This window comes from Vitis riparia, unplaced genomic scaffold (assembly GCF_004353265.1).
Source record: "Vitis riparia cultivar Riparia Gloire de Montpellier isolate 1030 unplaced genomic scaffold, EGFV_Vit.rip_1.0 scaffold504_pilon_pilon, whole genome shotgun sequence".
Classification (NCBI taxonomy): domain Eukaryota; kingdom Viridiplantae; phylum Streptophyta; class Magnoliopsida; order Vitales; family Vitaceae; genus Vitis; species Vitis riparia.
The window spans coordinates 88480-105302 of NW_023269691.1; positions in this window are offsets into that span (position 1 = coordinate 88480).

Consider the following 16823-nt stretch of genomic DNA (forward strand, 5'->3'; position numbering starts at 1 on the left):
TAGACATATTTATGACTCAATTAACCTATTTATGTAAAAGTAAATTTAAAATGAATCAAATATGGATTAAATAATCTAAGTTATAATTAGGTTAATCAACAAAATTATTAAATGGGTTAATCTGGTTCAAATTCATATTATACAAGTTGACACAAAAACCATCTATTTATTAAAAGAGTTATGCATGTGAACACAAATTTGAGCCAAATTTGATTATACTCAATTCAAACCTATGAAAAGCATGTTGAATTCTAATTATGTTCATGAATCGTATCAAATTTTGTGACCCCTAGTGGAACCAATTGAGATTCATCTTTAATGACTTTTCCAATAATGTCACTTATATCCCATACAATTCATGAAATGCAAGGAGTAAGAATAGAATATTTGAATTAATAATTCTAAGAATTCATGGACATAAAGAATTAGGAATTTTTACTCCGTTATTAGAGAAAATCTCAAACGTGAGTAGGAAATGGGGTATAACCATATGACCACAAATCTCTGTTGTAAATAAAATACTAAACCCTAAATAATTGATAACTCTAGCCAAGAAAAACTAGAGATAGAATTACCACGACTTTGTAGCATTTCGGGTTGTTGTCCTTTGAGATAAGCTCTAATATGTTTATTTATTTTTGGATTCAAAGGGTTAGTTCTTTGCCAAAGGTAAAAAAAATACCTAATTCAAATAAATAAGAATAAAATATGGATAAAATTTCCTAAATAAACCGATTTAAATTATAGAATAATTATTGATTTTTAATTCAATTAATCAAGATTGGGGGTTCACAATCTAACTTCGAGTATAAACCTTTAGGCGAAACAAGGGCATATCATTTAATAGTCTTAGGATAATAAAAATGCATGGTCTAACGAGATCAACCTAAGTTCTACACCTCAAAGTTGATCCGTATCCTAACTTTTAATATTTTGTTCCATTAAATTACCTAATAGATGAATGAACATGAAATCTAGGTTTAGGTCTAAGGTTTTTAGGCTTTTACCACTTTGTGTAAATTTGCCTTAGGGTATATAACAATGACAAAACCTTTGATAACTAGGGATCAAGAATTACCAAGAATCCCTAGTATCAAGGAATATGCGATTGTATCATCTCCTAAGTCAAACTAACTTTAGAGGGTATTTTGATTTTCATACTAGTGCCCTAACCTTTCATTCATTGTATTATTAATTCGATTTCACCCATTGTTTCCCTTTGGATTTAACACTAAGCTTTCATGTTTCACCCCAAGATGATTTTTAGCTTCTTATGGGCATGTCCTCACATGCATAGGTCATAAAAGAATAAAAAAGAACCATTCTTGATTTCAAAGAAATTAAACACAATAGTTTATTCAATAATAAAAAGAAGAAAGAAAACAAACCAAGAAAAAATTTCAAGGTCTTCTTCTCTCCTCCCCAAGAATCATCAAGCCATCTCTACTCCTAAAAAAAAAAAAATCAAGAACTCCCTAGAAAACCTAAATATTGAGTTTTTATAGTTTCCACTAACAAAACCTAACACGTAGCATGTTCTTATTGACCACTTATTTTACAAATATTTACCTAAAAATGATTAAAAATAATAAAATAGTGATTTCTAATGGTGTAGGGCCCACTTAGGGCAGATGGAGTACCTAAGATGCAATTCTCGAAGTAAAGGAGGTGAAATATCAATGTGGCAGTTTGTGATTTCGAAATTGGGGTCATTTCGAAATGGATCTAATGGTCCTTTAACTCTACTCATGTTATCTTCAGATAGCCATGACCTCTTCGTTTTAGCTTCGATTTGCACACTGTTTGAAGTGTTGGATTCTTGACTTTCAAAGCTTCGAAATAATATATGGTTGCCCAACATGGACTTTAGAAAGTACTCCAAATTTTGCCTCAAATTTAGAGTACATGTTGCCACTAGATTTTGAGTTCCAAACTTTCATGCAACTTGATGAATTTTGCTTAATGCCCCATTCTCCATGTTTGCGTGCCTTCTTTCTTACTTCATAATGATCAATTCTCATCTCCCAAATTCATGACATCCTCGTCTTGCCTTTCCTCATAGTCCATGAGTCTTGACTCGCTCAATGTTGCTAGTATTCCTCATTCATAGAAATGTTTTAAGTATTGTTTTATTTTTATTTTTATTTTTTGTCTATTATTTATTTATATTTACATTTAATTTGTTTTATTAATGGTAGACTATATATTATCATTTTATATTTAATATGTTCAAAAAATATTTAAATTAATAAATATAAAAATATAAAATAATAAAAAGAATTTGTGATTGGAAAAGGTTTCATGAGAGAAAATGACACCTAAAATTTTTAATTGAAAGAGGTGACTTGGCTGCCAAACTCTATGATGGTGACTTTGGTGACAAAGGAGTGTGAAAGGAAGAAAAAACAGAAGTAAACAAGAGAAAAGATATCGACAACTTACAGTTATGATAAACTTTCATTGGAGCCCACTACTAGTCTATAGTCTATGATAAAGTTAAAAGGGATAATGTAAAAGAAAATGATTGAGAAGGCCTATAATACCAACCATATGAATGCAAAGGGATGTTGAGAATTACAGAAATTTCATTTCATCCTTATCTCTAAAAATGATTATGAATTATTTTGATATGATGTTGTTGTTAAAAAAGCATAATCCTATGACCTTCATTATTTAACCTTTCAATTCTTATACTATTTTTAGTTCTAGAAAAGCATTAAGAAAAAGGAAAAAAATTTCTAAGAAAAATGCTTTTTTTTCATATTTGATTTAGTGTAAAAATATAAAATAAAACAAAATATAATCAAAATTAATTTAAAATTTATATATTTTAAAAGTATTTAATCTGAAAAACAATCTTTTTGTTGACTTTTGCTTTCATTATATTTTTTTTCTTTATTTTCTTTGTCTTAAAATTTGTCTTAAACTTTTCAACAACTATGGTTGCAAAAAGTATTGAGAAAAGAAAACCAAAAAAAAAAAAGTAAAAAAAACAAGAATTTTTTTTTTCATATTTGTATTATTGTGAAAATTAAAAAAATAATAATATATATATTTAAAATTAATTACATTTTAAAACTATTTAATTTTTATATAAAAGATGAAAAATACGTGAAGTAAATTAAAATAACATATAAAATAATTTATTGACTTTAAATAAGTTTTTTTTTTTGTTTGTTTCTCTCTATTTTCTTTTCTTTGCATCTTCCTTGAAATTTTCGCCTAACTAAAAACAATCACAAAAAGACTTCTAGAATCTAAGTCTTGTTCAACATTTTTCCTTCCCAAAGATTTCATGGAAGTTAGTCAATTTTTTTTTCCACCCACCAAGAAAAAAATTCTGTTTATTCTTTTTCACATCACTTACCTTATCTTCCTACAATTTCCTTCTAACTCTCTTTTTTTCTTTTGTGGAGTTTCCTTTTATGTCTTTATTTTATTATATTTTTTATTATCTACAATTTAATGACTTCAATTGATGCATGTGTTATGAAATGTAAATGATGATCTTACTGAACTTTAGTCACTTGAGTTTGATAAATTTTTGTGAACTAAACAAATGAGAATAAAGACTGATATTCTCACAGCTTCATTGAAAAAAAAAAATCAAATAAAAAAGAAAAGAAAAAAATGAAAAAGACAAAATGCAAGAAAAATGGACATGGCTCAAATGTGAAAGGATGAGTGTTGGTTGTTGAATGGTATAGGGAGGAAAGTAAAAGTAAAATGTGAAAGAGAAAAGTGATGAAATGATATACATAAGTTGCAAGTGTCACTATTAATGATTGATGTCAGTTATTGGCTCATGTGAACCCACTGCTATTCAATCCAAAGGAGTATAAAAGAAAATGAAAAATAATTGAGAATATGGGCAGCTGTGGCTGCCCCACTTCTTGACTCTGAAGTAAGTTGGATTTAAGGGTATGGAAACAAAATACTAGCCCAAAAGACACAAACAAGGAACATAATTAATAAGAAGAAAAATTTATCGGTTGAGGCGTGATAAACACTGTCCTTAAAATAGATCCATCCTCCTCGAAGATGAACTCGGTGCACTAGGGTACCAGTGGTCTACCTCCAGGATTCAACAACCATATCTCGCCTTGGGTGCACTCTGTAAGTGAGATGTGTATAACTTGGGTTTTGAAAAAATTCCTCCAGATAGATGTATGAAAAGACTTTCTGAAAAACTCTCTGAAAAATTCTCTAAAAAATTGGTATTCATATATAGAGAGTGAGGATTGACATGTTTTTATAGGCCACTAACACAATGCCAATAAGACTCTACTTGTAATCAGAACATGACTCAAAGTGAAAGGGGATTCTACTTATAAATGGAATGGGACTCCACTAGCACAATTCCAATAGGACTCTTCCCAAAAATATAAGACTAATAGAATAAAATAAAATAAAATAAAAATAAAAATTATTTACACTTCCTACAAAGTATTTTTCTTTCTTCTTAGAAAATTTTCATTTTTCTTTCTTGCATCCAACCAAAAAAATTGCTTACAAAAGAGACAACAGTCTTTTAGCATCCAAAGCCTTCTTTCATTTCTAAGCCTTTTTGTAACTTTGCCAAATCGAACCAATCCAGAATGGCTTCTAATCCCCGTAGTTATGATGTGTTCTTGAGTTTTAGAGGTGAAGACACTCGTAAGAATTTTACTGATCATCTTTATGCAATTTTGGTTGCATATGGAATTCATACATTTAGAGATGATGAAGAACTTGAGAAATGAGGAGATATTGCATCGGATCTCTCAAGAGCTATCGAAGAATCAAGGATTTTTATTATTATTTTCTCAAAAAATTATGCCAACTCCAAGTGGTGTTTAAATGAACTCCTAAAGATCTTGGAGTGTATGACACATAAGGAATCAATGGTTTTACCAATTTTCTACCATTTGAATCCTTCGGATGTACGAAATCAATCGGGAAGTTTTGGAGATGCATTTACATCTTTTTACCTCTATTTTAGAAATGAAGATGATGATGATGCAAAAGTGGAGAATTGCCTTGAGGATAACAAGTAAGTATACATCTTTTTACCTCTATTTTAGAAATTCTATCTCGCATTATTTCCTTTTTTCCTCTATTTATAAATAAAGCTTGGTATATTTCCTATGTTAAATTTATTTTTTATAGTTATATGAAACCTTATTCCATGCCATTGCTAGTCAATTTTAAACGAAATAGATGAATTGGTTGAGAACTTCTAAACTAGCCCAAGTTTGAGATTTAATTGAGCCTTTACCAATCTATTTTGGAATTATATCTATTAAATGTTAGTTATATTACTCATTTGTTTTTTTGCCTTTTATTTGTTCACGTGTCTACTTTATTTTATGCAAGGCGGTGATGTTTTTTTTTTCCTTATTCAAAATAAAATAAAATAAAATAAAAAAATCTAAACTATTAGATTTTGTTGATAAATAACATTCAACATTTTATCCACCATGATTTCATATTGACTCTACCTTTTATTTTTTAATAAAATAAAAAAGATATATTAAAAGAAAATGTAGAAATGAACCAATTTTAGAGTCCATTTGATAATGATTCTAGAAAACGCTTTTAGCTTAAAAATTGTTTTTGAAAAAAAAAATTGGTGTTTGACAAATTTTAGGAAACAATTTTAAAATTTTGAAAAATAACTTATAGTGTTGAAAAATCATTCATAATGTTTTCTAGAGAAAAACTTGATAGGTGATTCTTCTAAAAACACTTCCACTAAAAACTCTTTGAATAGAAATACTATCAAATGCATTCTTAATCTAATTTGATCTAAATTATCGTTGCTATATAAAATAGTAGTGATTAGAACAAGATTTGGTTGGTCTATGACCAATCCAACATACCTTGTTATCGCAAGTAAGTGCATTCATATAGCTTTAATTATTTATATATTTAAATTTTGTTTCTAGTATCTAGAGTCGATTTGACAATGATTTTAGGAATTGTCTTTAACCTAAAAAGTTTTTTTTTCTAATTTATTTTAAATTTAGGTGTTTGATAAATTTTAGGAAGCATTTTTATTTATGAAGAAATACTTGTTAAACCTCATAACAGTCTCAAAACTAACTACCAAACTCCACCAGAATACTCCTCATCTGCACCAAATAATAGTCTCGTTTGTTATTATGTTATGGCTTAACTAATGTACTTGTAAACTATTAGTTAGTCATCTCATCTTCAAGAAATATATAAATAGGTTGTAATAGTGTAGAAAGTGATATTGAATGAAAAAGAAATCTTCCTGCAAATCCAATTTCTTATATGGTATCAAAGCCATCGTCCATCCTCATCACCCAGATTTTCTTTTAGATAAATCCATGGCCAATTCCATCCAAAGTTCCAATCCGCAACAATTCCATGGTCCAGAAGTCACCTCATCATAGCAGCCTCACATGCTGAATCATTCTCTTCCTGTTAAGCTGGATAGAAACAACTACGTTCTTTGGAAAACTCAAATGGAGAACATCATATATGCAAATGGATTCAAAGAACACATTGAAGGACTCAAATCTTGTCCTCCCCAGATGACTACAACAAGTGAAGTTAACCCGGATTTTCTCATCTGGCGTCATTTCGATCGCATGATCCTGAGTTGGATCTTTTCTTTTCTTACTCCTAAGATTATGGGACAGATAATTGGATACCAAACATCCAATACAACTTGGGTAGCTCTTGAGAAAATCTTCTCAGCTTCATCCAAAGCTAGAATAATGCAACTCAGACTTGCATTTCAAACAACTCGAAAAGGATCTCTACCCATCATGGAATATATCCTAAAAATGAAGACAATCAGAGATAGTCTTGCTGCCATTGGAGAACTAGTGGCTGAACATGATCAAATCTTGCAACTTCTTGCTGGTCTCCAAGCTGATTATAATCCTATTATAGCTTCTTTAACAGCTCATGAAGATGATCTTACACTACATTCAGTACATAGCATTCTGCTCTCACATGAACAAAGACTTCATTTCCAAAATTCTATAGCAGAAGATGAAGTCATTTCAGCACATATAACTACTCAAGATCATCCTCAACAATCCAGAAAATACCATATTGGGAAACCTAGCTCTTCTTTTAATAGTCAGAATTCATTCCATCACCAGCAAAACAGTAGACATCCAAATGCTCATGGACAAAATCAACGCACACATCAATCTGGTAGCAGACCCCAGTGCCAACTTTGTGGCAAACATAGGCATACAATAATCTCTTGTTATCATAGATTTGACATTAATTTCCAAGGACCAGATATCTTACCTACAAACCCTACCAAAGCTTCATCAAATGTACCAATCAACACCAACAAAATGCAAGCAATGGTAGCTTCACCTTCTTCAGCTTTCAATGATTCCTAGTTTTTTGACACCGACTCCACTCATTATCTATCCCACAATGAGGGTCAACTCTCCAACATACAACCTTATCAAGGCAAGGACCAAGTCATGGTTGGAAACTGTAAGCAATTGCCCATCTCCAGTGTTGGTTCCAAATACTTTCATTCCTCTCATAAATCTTTTCAACTTCAAGATATCTTTCATGTCCCTCAACTCACCACAAACCTTATCAGTGTGTCTAAGTTTTGTACTGACAACAACTCTTTTTTTGAATTTCATCCCAATATCTATCTCATTAAGGACAAAACTACAAAGTAGATTCTCCACCAAGGCACAACTAAACAAGGTCTATATAAGTTTCCTAGCACTCCTTGTCACGGTTCAGTATCATCTTCATACAGTCACTTAGCATTTACTGCTCAACCAAAAAATGAATTCTCCAAGTGGCATAACAGACTTGGACATCCAGCTCCACCAATCTTGAAACAAATTCTTGCGTCTTGTAATATTCCTTGTAATACAAATACAAAACAAATTTGTTGTGCATGTTAGTTGGCCAAAAGCCATAAGCTATCTTTCTTTTCATCTACCTCTAGGGTTTCTCATCCTCTTGCACTAGTTCGCTAAGATTTATGGGGTCCTGCTCCCATCCTTTCCACAATAGGTGTTCATTATTTTCTTCTATTTGTAGATGATTTTTCAAGGTTTACTTGGATATATCTTTTGCATTATAAAGATCAAGTGTCTTCTACATTTCTTAAATTTAAAGCTTTAGTTGAAACTCAATTCAACCTATCCATTAAAAGCCTTCAATTTGACAATGGAGGAGAATTCAATGCTCTTGCTCCTCATCTTGCTAAACATGGGATTCATCATCAATTCTCATGCCCACACACTCCGGAACAAAATGGATGGGTTGAAAGAAAAATAAGACACATTGTTGAGACTGGCCTAACTCTTCTTAACACTGCTTCCCCACCTTTAAAATTATGGACTTATGCATTTCAAACAGCAGTCCATCTCATCAATTGTATGCCCACTCCAACCCTTCAACATATGTCTCCATTTCAAATTCTCTTCCATAAACTTCCAAACTACAGTTTTTTCAAAACTTTTGGCTGTCTTTGTTACCCATATTTACGACCATATTCATCCAATAAACTCCTTCACTGTTCAGCTCCATGTATCTTTCTTGGTTACAATTTGTCCCACAAAGGTTATTTGTGCCTCCATCATTCCACCAATAGAATTTACATCACTAGGCATGTAATATTTGATAAGTCAAATTTCCCTTTTCATTCATCTACTTCTCTTCCATCGTCTCCAACATCTTTCCAACCAGTTATTACCCCAGCAGTTCCAGTTCCTTTTCATTCTTCACAATTAATTCTCTCACCATCCTCAGTTTTCTCTCCACCAACGTCTCATAATTCTACATCTCATATCCCCATTACTCCTATAAATCAAATCCCATTCTCTAATTCATCCACCTCCAATTCTATTTCCACTTTCCACAAGACCAACTGTCATCCCATGCTAACTTGATCCAAAACTGGAACACTAAAAAAAAAGGTATTCATCGTCTCTGCACCAGCTGAACCATGTACAGTCAAGCAAGCCTTACAAGACCCTAAATGGCTCCAAGCAATGGAGGCTGAGTACACAGATCTATTAAAAATAAATACTTGGACTTTGGTTCCACCTCTTCCACATGGAAATTTTATCGGCTGCAAATGGGTTTTTAAACTTAAATACAAACCAGATGGAAGCATTGATTGCTACAAGGCTCGACTTGTTGCCAAAGGCTTCAATCAGACTTTGAGAGTTGATTACTCTGAAACCTTTAGCCCGATGGTTAAGCCTTCGACCATTCATATTGTTCTCTCTATTGCACTATCTTTTCAGTTGCCAATATGACAACTAGACATTCAAAATGCCTTCCTCAATGGAGATCTCCAAGAGCAAGTATACATGCATCGACCTCCTAGTTTTGTGACCACCCAAAACCCGTCTCATGTCTATTGTCTTCACAAGGCACTTTATGGACTCAAACAAGTTCCCCGAGCGTGGTTCACTAAGCTCAGCTCCTATCTACTCACATTTGGTTTTCAAATTCCCGGGTTGATACCTCACTCTTTTTCCATCACATAACTACAGATTTACTCATTATACTCATATATGTTGATGACATTCTCATCATCGGGAGCAGCACAACTTGGGTTTTCTCCTTCATCAAGCACCTCAGCAACACATTTGCTCTTCATGATCTCGATAATCTTAACTATTTTTTGGGAGTTAAAGTCACTTCTCAGTTAGATTCTCTTCATCTTAGTCAACAAAAATATATACAAGACTTGTTACATAGAACTGATATGGTTGATGCCAAACCAGTACGCACACGTGGAGCTCTCGGGCAGCAACTTTCTCTTGTTGATGGAGATCCTCTTCCAGATGCCTCCTTATATAGAACCACTGTTGGAGCACTTCAGTACGTTACCATCACTCGTCCAGACCTTGCATTTTTTGTAAATAAAGCATGCTAATTCATGGCATACCCAACCACAACCCATTGGAATGCAGTTAAACGAATTCTATGTTATCTCAAAAGCACCTCCTCTCATGGTCTGTCATTACACGCCTCCTTATCCTTTGAACTCCAAGGCTACACTGATGTCGACTGGGCATCATCCCTAGATGATCGTCGTAGTACTGGAGGATACTGCATATTTTTGGGACCAAATCTCATCTCCTGGTCTTCCACTAAACAAAAGGTAGTCTCCCGTAGCAGCGCTGAATCGGAGTATCGGGCTTTTGTTTCCCTCACAGCTAAAATTACATAGGTGCAAGCATTATTAAAAGAACTTTGTATCTCTCAAGCAACTGTTCCTTTGCTCTAGTGTGATAATCAAAGTGTTGTAGCCTTTGCGGCCAACCCTGTTTCTCATGCACGTTCCAAACATGTGGAATTAGATCTTCACTTCATTCGTGATAAGGTTCTACGTCAAGAAATCCAAATTCAATATATCCCCTCCACAGATCAAGTAGCTGACATCTTCACCAAGCATTTACCACAAGCTCACAGTTCATCACTCTTCGTACAAAACTCTCTGTGGTTCCTCACCCTATGAGCTTGCGGGGGGATCTTGAACCTCATAATAGTCTCAAAACTAACTATCAAACTCCACTAGAATACTCCTCATCTACACCAGATAACAGTCCCATTTGTTATTCTATTATGGCTTAACTAATGTACTTGTAAATTGTTAGTTAGTTATCTCATCTTCAAGAAATATATAAATAGGTTGTAATAGTGTAGAAAGTGATATTGAATGAAAAAGAAACCTTCTTGCAAATCCAATTTCTTATAATACTTAATTGGTGATTTCCTTAAAAACACTTTCATTAAAAATACTTTAAGTAGAAATACTATCATACACAATCTTAAAATAAAGTCCATTTTTTAAAAATTCACCCAGTAATAAAATGAAATCAAGAATGTATAGAAAAAGTCAAATAAATAAAGAAAATATTTTCTTAGAGTTAATAATTGTCTTCATAATAACCTTGTCCATACAGTATAAATAAATTGTGCAAGGACAAAGTTTGTGCTACTAGTTTTTGAATATGCAATTATAAGATTGATTTATAAAAGTCTGAAATGAGCAAATGGTTGAAGTGGTCCTTTTGCATGGCGATTATAAAAAGAATACGTGACTAAAAAATGTGAAGAATGTAGAACAAATTTGCATCAATGGGTTTCAAATATATTTCCTATTTTATTTATTCTTCTGTCATCAATAATATTTCCATGCAGTGCATGAAGGATGTGAATATTTGCAATGAATCCCTCTTTTAAGTAGTCAAGTATTGTGATAGAAACTCTCAGTTTTCTAGCAGATATTGATATATATATATTTTGCATGTATCTACAATAACATTCAAATAATAAACTTTGATTTCATGATGAGACCTATGAGTAAATTATCCCTTTATTTTATTAATAAATAGGTTTAGATAAATAATCTATGGTGTAAGGATAGTTTGGGGAGAGAAAAAGGGTGAGAATTTAGGAAGGATTGTGCTGTAAAGTGCCATGGATGTTAATTTGTTGTAAATACCCAAGTTGGAGGAAAAATTATTACAAAGTATTTAACTATTTGATTAATAAATAGAAAAGGTCAAATAGCTTTATTTATTTATTTTTTCCATTTTATTTTTTTTTCTTCATATTTTTCTTTTTCTACTTTATTATTATTATTATTATTATTATTCATGTTGTTGCTTATAACAAAAAACTATCAATATTAGTTATAATTACTATTACTAATATTATCATTATGTTATTGTTATCACTATTACTACTACTATTATTATTATAATTCAATATATTATATTCAAAATTAACCTGAAACTTTTAATTTATGAACACTAGTTTAGAGGGTGATAGTGTAAAAAAAAACATGTCCAAACTTCTAACTAGTTTTAGCACTAGCGAATTTTTTATCTTTCTTCCATGAAGGATCGTGTCCTCACTTTAAGATCCCTAAATCTTGTCTCTATCACCTTGATCATGTTTATTTTATGCCGCGTTCTTAAAATTTTTTACAATTTTAGAATAAAAATTTGTACAAATTTATAATAAAATTTTTTACAATTTTACAATTTATAGAAAAAGTCTAGTACAATGCTTATTATTTTACATTCTATTGCTAAGAATTCTGTTATCATGACTTGCACCAACATCACCAAATTCCTTCATTTCATTTATATTTGTGACTCATTCTAATCCTATGTACTTTATTTTATAATTGGTAGACATGAGGCTAAGGTTATTCAAAAGATTCGTGAAGACATTATTACAAGATTGAAGCGTAAACCTTTACATGTGGGTGACAACATGATTGGAATGGACTTTCATTTGAAGTAGTTAAAATCCTTGATAAAAACTGAATCGGATGAGGTTCACATGGTTGGTATCTATGGAATTGATAGAATTGGTAAAACTACCATTGCTATGGCCGTATATAATGATATTTCATATCAATTTGATGGTAGTAGCTTTATTAGAGGTGTTGGAGAGAAATCCAAAGATGGTCTACTTGAATTACAAAAGACACTTTTTCAAGATATCATAAAGGGTAAAAGGCCAAAATTTAGTGATACTAGTGAAAGAATCAATGTGATAAAGGAAAGACTTCACACAAAAAGAGTTCTTATTGTTCTTGATGATGTGAACGAATTAGACCAATTAGAAAACTTGGCTGGAAAAAACAGTTGGTATGGTGTAAAAAGTAGAATCATTATAACTAAAGATACAAGTTTATTAAAATAACATGGAGTTGATGCGATTTATGAGGTAAAGGAATTGAATCATGAAGAAGCCAGTGAGCTTTTTAATTGGTGGGCCATTAAACAGAATATTCCTAGACCCAAAGAAGATTTTGGAAGCCTTTCAAATTGTGTAGTAATATATGCTAAAGGCCTTCCAATAGTGCTTAAAGTTTTGGGTGTCTTTCTCTTTGGTCGAAAAATAGATGAAAGGAAAAGTGCCCTACATAAACTAAAAAAAATACCCCACAAGAAAGTCCAAAATGTTCTTAAAGTAAGCTAAGATAGATTGGACCATATATAAAATGAGATATTCTTGGATATTGTATGTTTTTTCAAATGGAAAGACAAAGACTTTGTTTCAAGAATATTAGGAAGGTATGCAAAGATTGGAATAGAAGTTCTTCATGAAAGATGTCTCATTACTATTTCAAAAAACAAGTTAAATATGCATGATTTACTACAACAAACAGGTCGAAAAATTATTCAACAAGAATGTCTTAAAGAGCCTGGGAAAAGGAGCAGACTTTGGGATCCCGATGATGTTGATAGTGTGTTAACAAGAAATACGGTAAGAGCCAAATATATTCTATTTAAGAAATTATATATCTATATAATTTAATTATTTTTTATACATTTTGTGTTTTTCTTATTCTTGGCTTCTATTTTTTTAGGGGACTAAAGCAATTGAAGGACTATTTGTAGAAGTTTCTAAATCAAACCAGATACAATTTACTACAAAAGCTTTCAAAAAGATGAATAGAGTAAGATTACTCAAAGTTTATCACTGACATTGGGGTAAGGTGCACCTTCCCATGGACTTTGAATTTCCTTTTTCTGAGTTAAGATATCTCCATTTTTATGGATACTCCTTAGAATCTTTACCAACAAGTTTTCATGGAAAGAATCTTGTTGAACTTGATTTAATGAACAACAACATAAAACAGCTTTGGAAAGGGAATGAGGTATTATTATTGTTGTTTAGTAAATAATTTTTATTTTTATTTTAAAGTTCATAAAAACAATCTATTAAAACATTTCATTTTGTTTCAGATTCTTGACAAATTGAAGGTCATCAACCTTAGTAATTCAAAGAATCTCATTGAAATCCCAAACTTTTCCAGTGTGCCAAATTTGGAGATTCTAATTCTAGAAGGTTGTATAAAGTTTCTTAGATGTTGACTCATCACTATTAGTATTAGTTAATAACTAACTATTTTCTTGAATGTGATAGGGTGCATTAGCATTGAGAGTCTTCCTAGGGACTTTTATAAGTTGAAATTCTTCAAATTGATAAATGATAGTTTTTTCATTCATTCTTTCATTCGTTCACGTACAGAGTATATATAGAGGGTAATCACCATTCTAAGAATGGGAAAGAATGATATAAGGAAATAACAACTAATATCCTAATATCTCAATATTCCTAATATATCAATATTCCTAATATCTTAACTTTCCTAATATCTAAACATTCCTAATATCTCAACACTAAATGATACAAGGAAAGAATGATATAAGGAAAACATTCCTAATATCTCAACACTCCCCCTCAAGTTGGTGCATAGATGTCACACATACCCAACTTGTCAAAAAATTTTGAGAACACTTGACTTAAGACAGCTTTAGCGAGGATATCGGCTAATTGATCTTCTGATCGAATCTTAGGCAATTCCACAATCTTATCATCCAACTTTTCCTTAATGAAGAATCTATCCACCTCAACATGCTTTATACGATCATGTTGTACTGGATTATGAGCAATGTCACATGCGGCTTTATTCTCACAAAACAATTGGATTGGTTGCCTAGATAGGTAACCCAAATCCTGTAAGAGGAGTCTTAGCCATAATGCCTCACAAAGTCCTAGAGTCATACCTCTAAATTCCGCTTTTGCACTTGAATGAGCGACGAAATTTTGCTTCTTACTTTTCCATGTCACAAGATTACTACCTACAAAGGTAAAGTAACCAGATGTAGATCGTCTATCATCCACTGCACCGGCCCAATCAGCATCAGTATATACTTTTATACTCTGATGATCAACATTTTTAGAGAACAAAATTCCCTTCCTAAGAGCATTCTTCAAATACCTCAAAATACGCATGACTGCTTTCATATGTTGCTCTCTAGGATTATGCATGTATTGACTCATTACACTCAATGCATAAGCAAGATCTGGTCTTGTATGAGCTAAGTACATTAATCTCCCCACAAGTCTCTAGTATCTTCCCTTATCGGTTGATACTTGATTAGGCTCAACACACAATTTCAGACCTTCTTCTATTGGTGTATTAACAGGTTAACATCCCGACATTCTAGTTTCTTGTAAAAGATCTAAGGCATACTTTCTTTGAGATAGAAAAATTCATTCACTTGATCGAGAAACTTCAATCCCAAGAAAGTATTTCAGAGGACTTAGATCTTTCATTTTGAATTCTCTAAATAGATAATTTTGCAAAACTTTTCTTTCTTCAAGATCATTTCCTGTAACTACCATGTCATCCACATATATGATAAGTGTCGTAATCTTACCATGTTGCTTTTTCAGGAACAAAGTGTGATTTGAATTACTTTGACGATAGCCAAAAACTCTCATTGATTTTGTGAACCTTCCAAACCATGCTCTCCGGGATTGCTTCAACCCATACAGTGACTTCTTCAATTTGCACACCTTCTGACATTGCTTTTCTGACACCATGCATCCTGGTGGAAGATCCATATATACTTCTTTAGATAACTCGCCATGCAGAAATGCATTTTTCACATCGAACTGTTGTAATGGCCAATCTAGGTTTGTAGCTAAAGACAGTAATACTCGAACTGTGTTGATCTTAGCTACAGGTGCAAATGTCTTTGTGTAGTCAATTCCATAAGTTTGAGTGTACCCTTTTGCTACCAGTCTTGCTTTAAATCGTTCAATACTACCATCTGCCTTGTATTTCACAGTATAGATCCAACGACACCCAACTGGCTTTTTTTTTTTTGTGGACATTCTACGAGTTCCCATGTTTCATTCTTCTGCAATGATTTCATCTCTTCATTCATGGCTGCTTTCCACCTTGGATCAGCTAAGGCTTCCTGCACATTGTTAGGAATAGCTACAGTAGATAATTGATTTACAAATTACTTATTTGATTCAGACAAACGATGGTTAGACACATAGTTGCTCATGGGATATTTGACTTTGGTAGACAATTCAAGTTCATATGTGGGTTTAGGAATACCTATATTATGACGGTGTGGTAACCGTTTCATGAATGGATCAGGTTCCAAATTAAGAACACCCTCAGTAGACGACGACTGGTTTGGTATTTCAGTGAAGACATCTTTGGACCCAAATTGTTGACCACTCATATCCAACTCACCGCTTCCTGGTCCACTAGTTCAAATTGTCCAGATTCATCCTCCTTATAGATATGATAATCATAATCGAGAGTCTGAATTTCCTTATGGTACTCCCTCTGAAGTTTAGACTCAGATGAAAAATACATCGAATCTTCATGAAACACCACATCCATTGTAATAAACATTCATCGAGTTGGAGGATGGTAACATCGATATCCCTTTTTGTGCAATGCATATCCATCAAACACACATTGCAATGCATGGGAAGTTAACTTGGAGCATTGGTGTTTGTGTAGATGCACAAATGCCACGCAACCAAAAACACGAGGAGGTAGATTTGGGACGGTTGAGGCAACTACGACATTAGTAAGAGCTTGGAGAGGTGTTTGGAAGTTAATTGAGCTAGAAGGTACCCGATTGATCAAGTATGCGGCAGAAGTGATTGCTTCTCCCCAATAAGATATCGGTATTTTTGCTGCTATCAAGGAAGCACGAACAACCTCTAACAAGTGCCGATTTTTCCGTTCAGCGACTCCATTTTGCTGGGGTGTATTGGAACAAGTAGTTTGATGAATGATACCATGTTCTTCCAAATACTTTTGAAAATCAGAACTCTGATATTCTCCACCATTATCACTACGCAAAACCCGAACCTTTGCATTGTACTAAGTTTCAATCATTTTATGAAATTTTTGAAACAACAAGTTCACTTTATCTTTGGTCTTCATCAAGCATAACCATGTCATTCTGGTACAATCATCAATAAAAGTAACAAACTAACGTGAGCCACTCAAA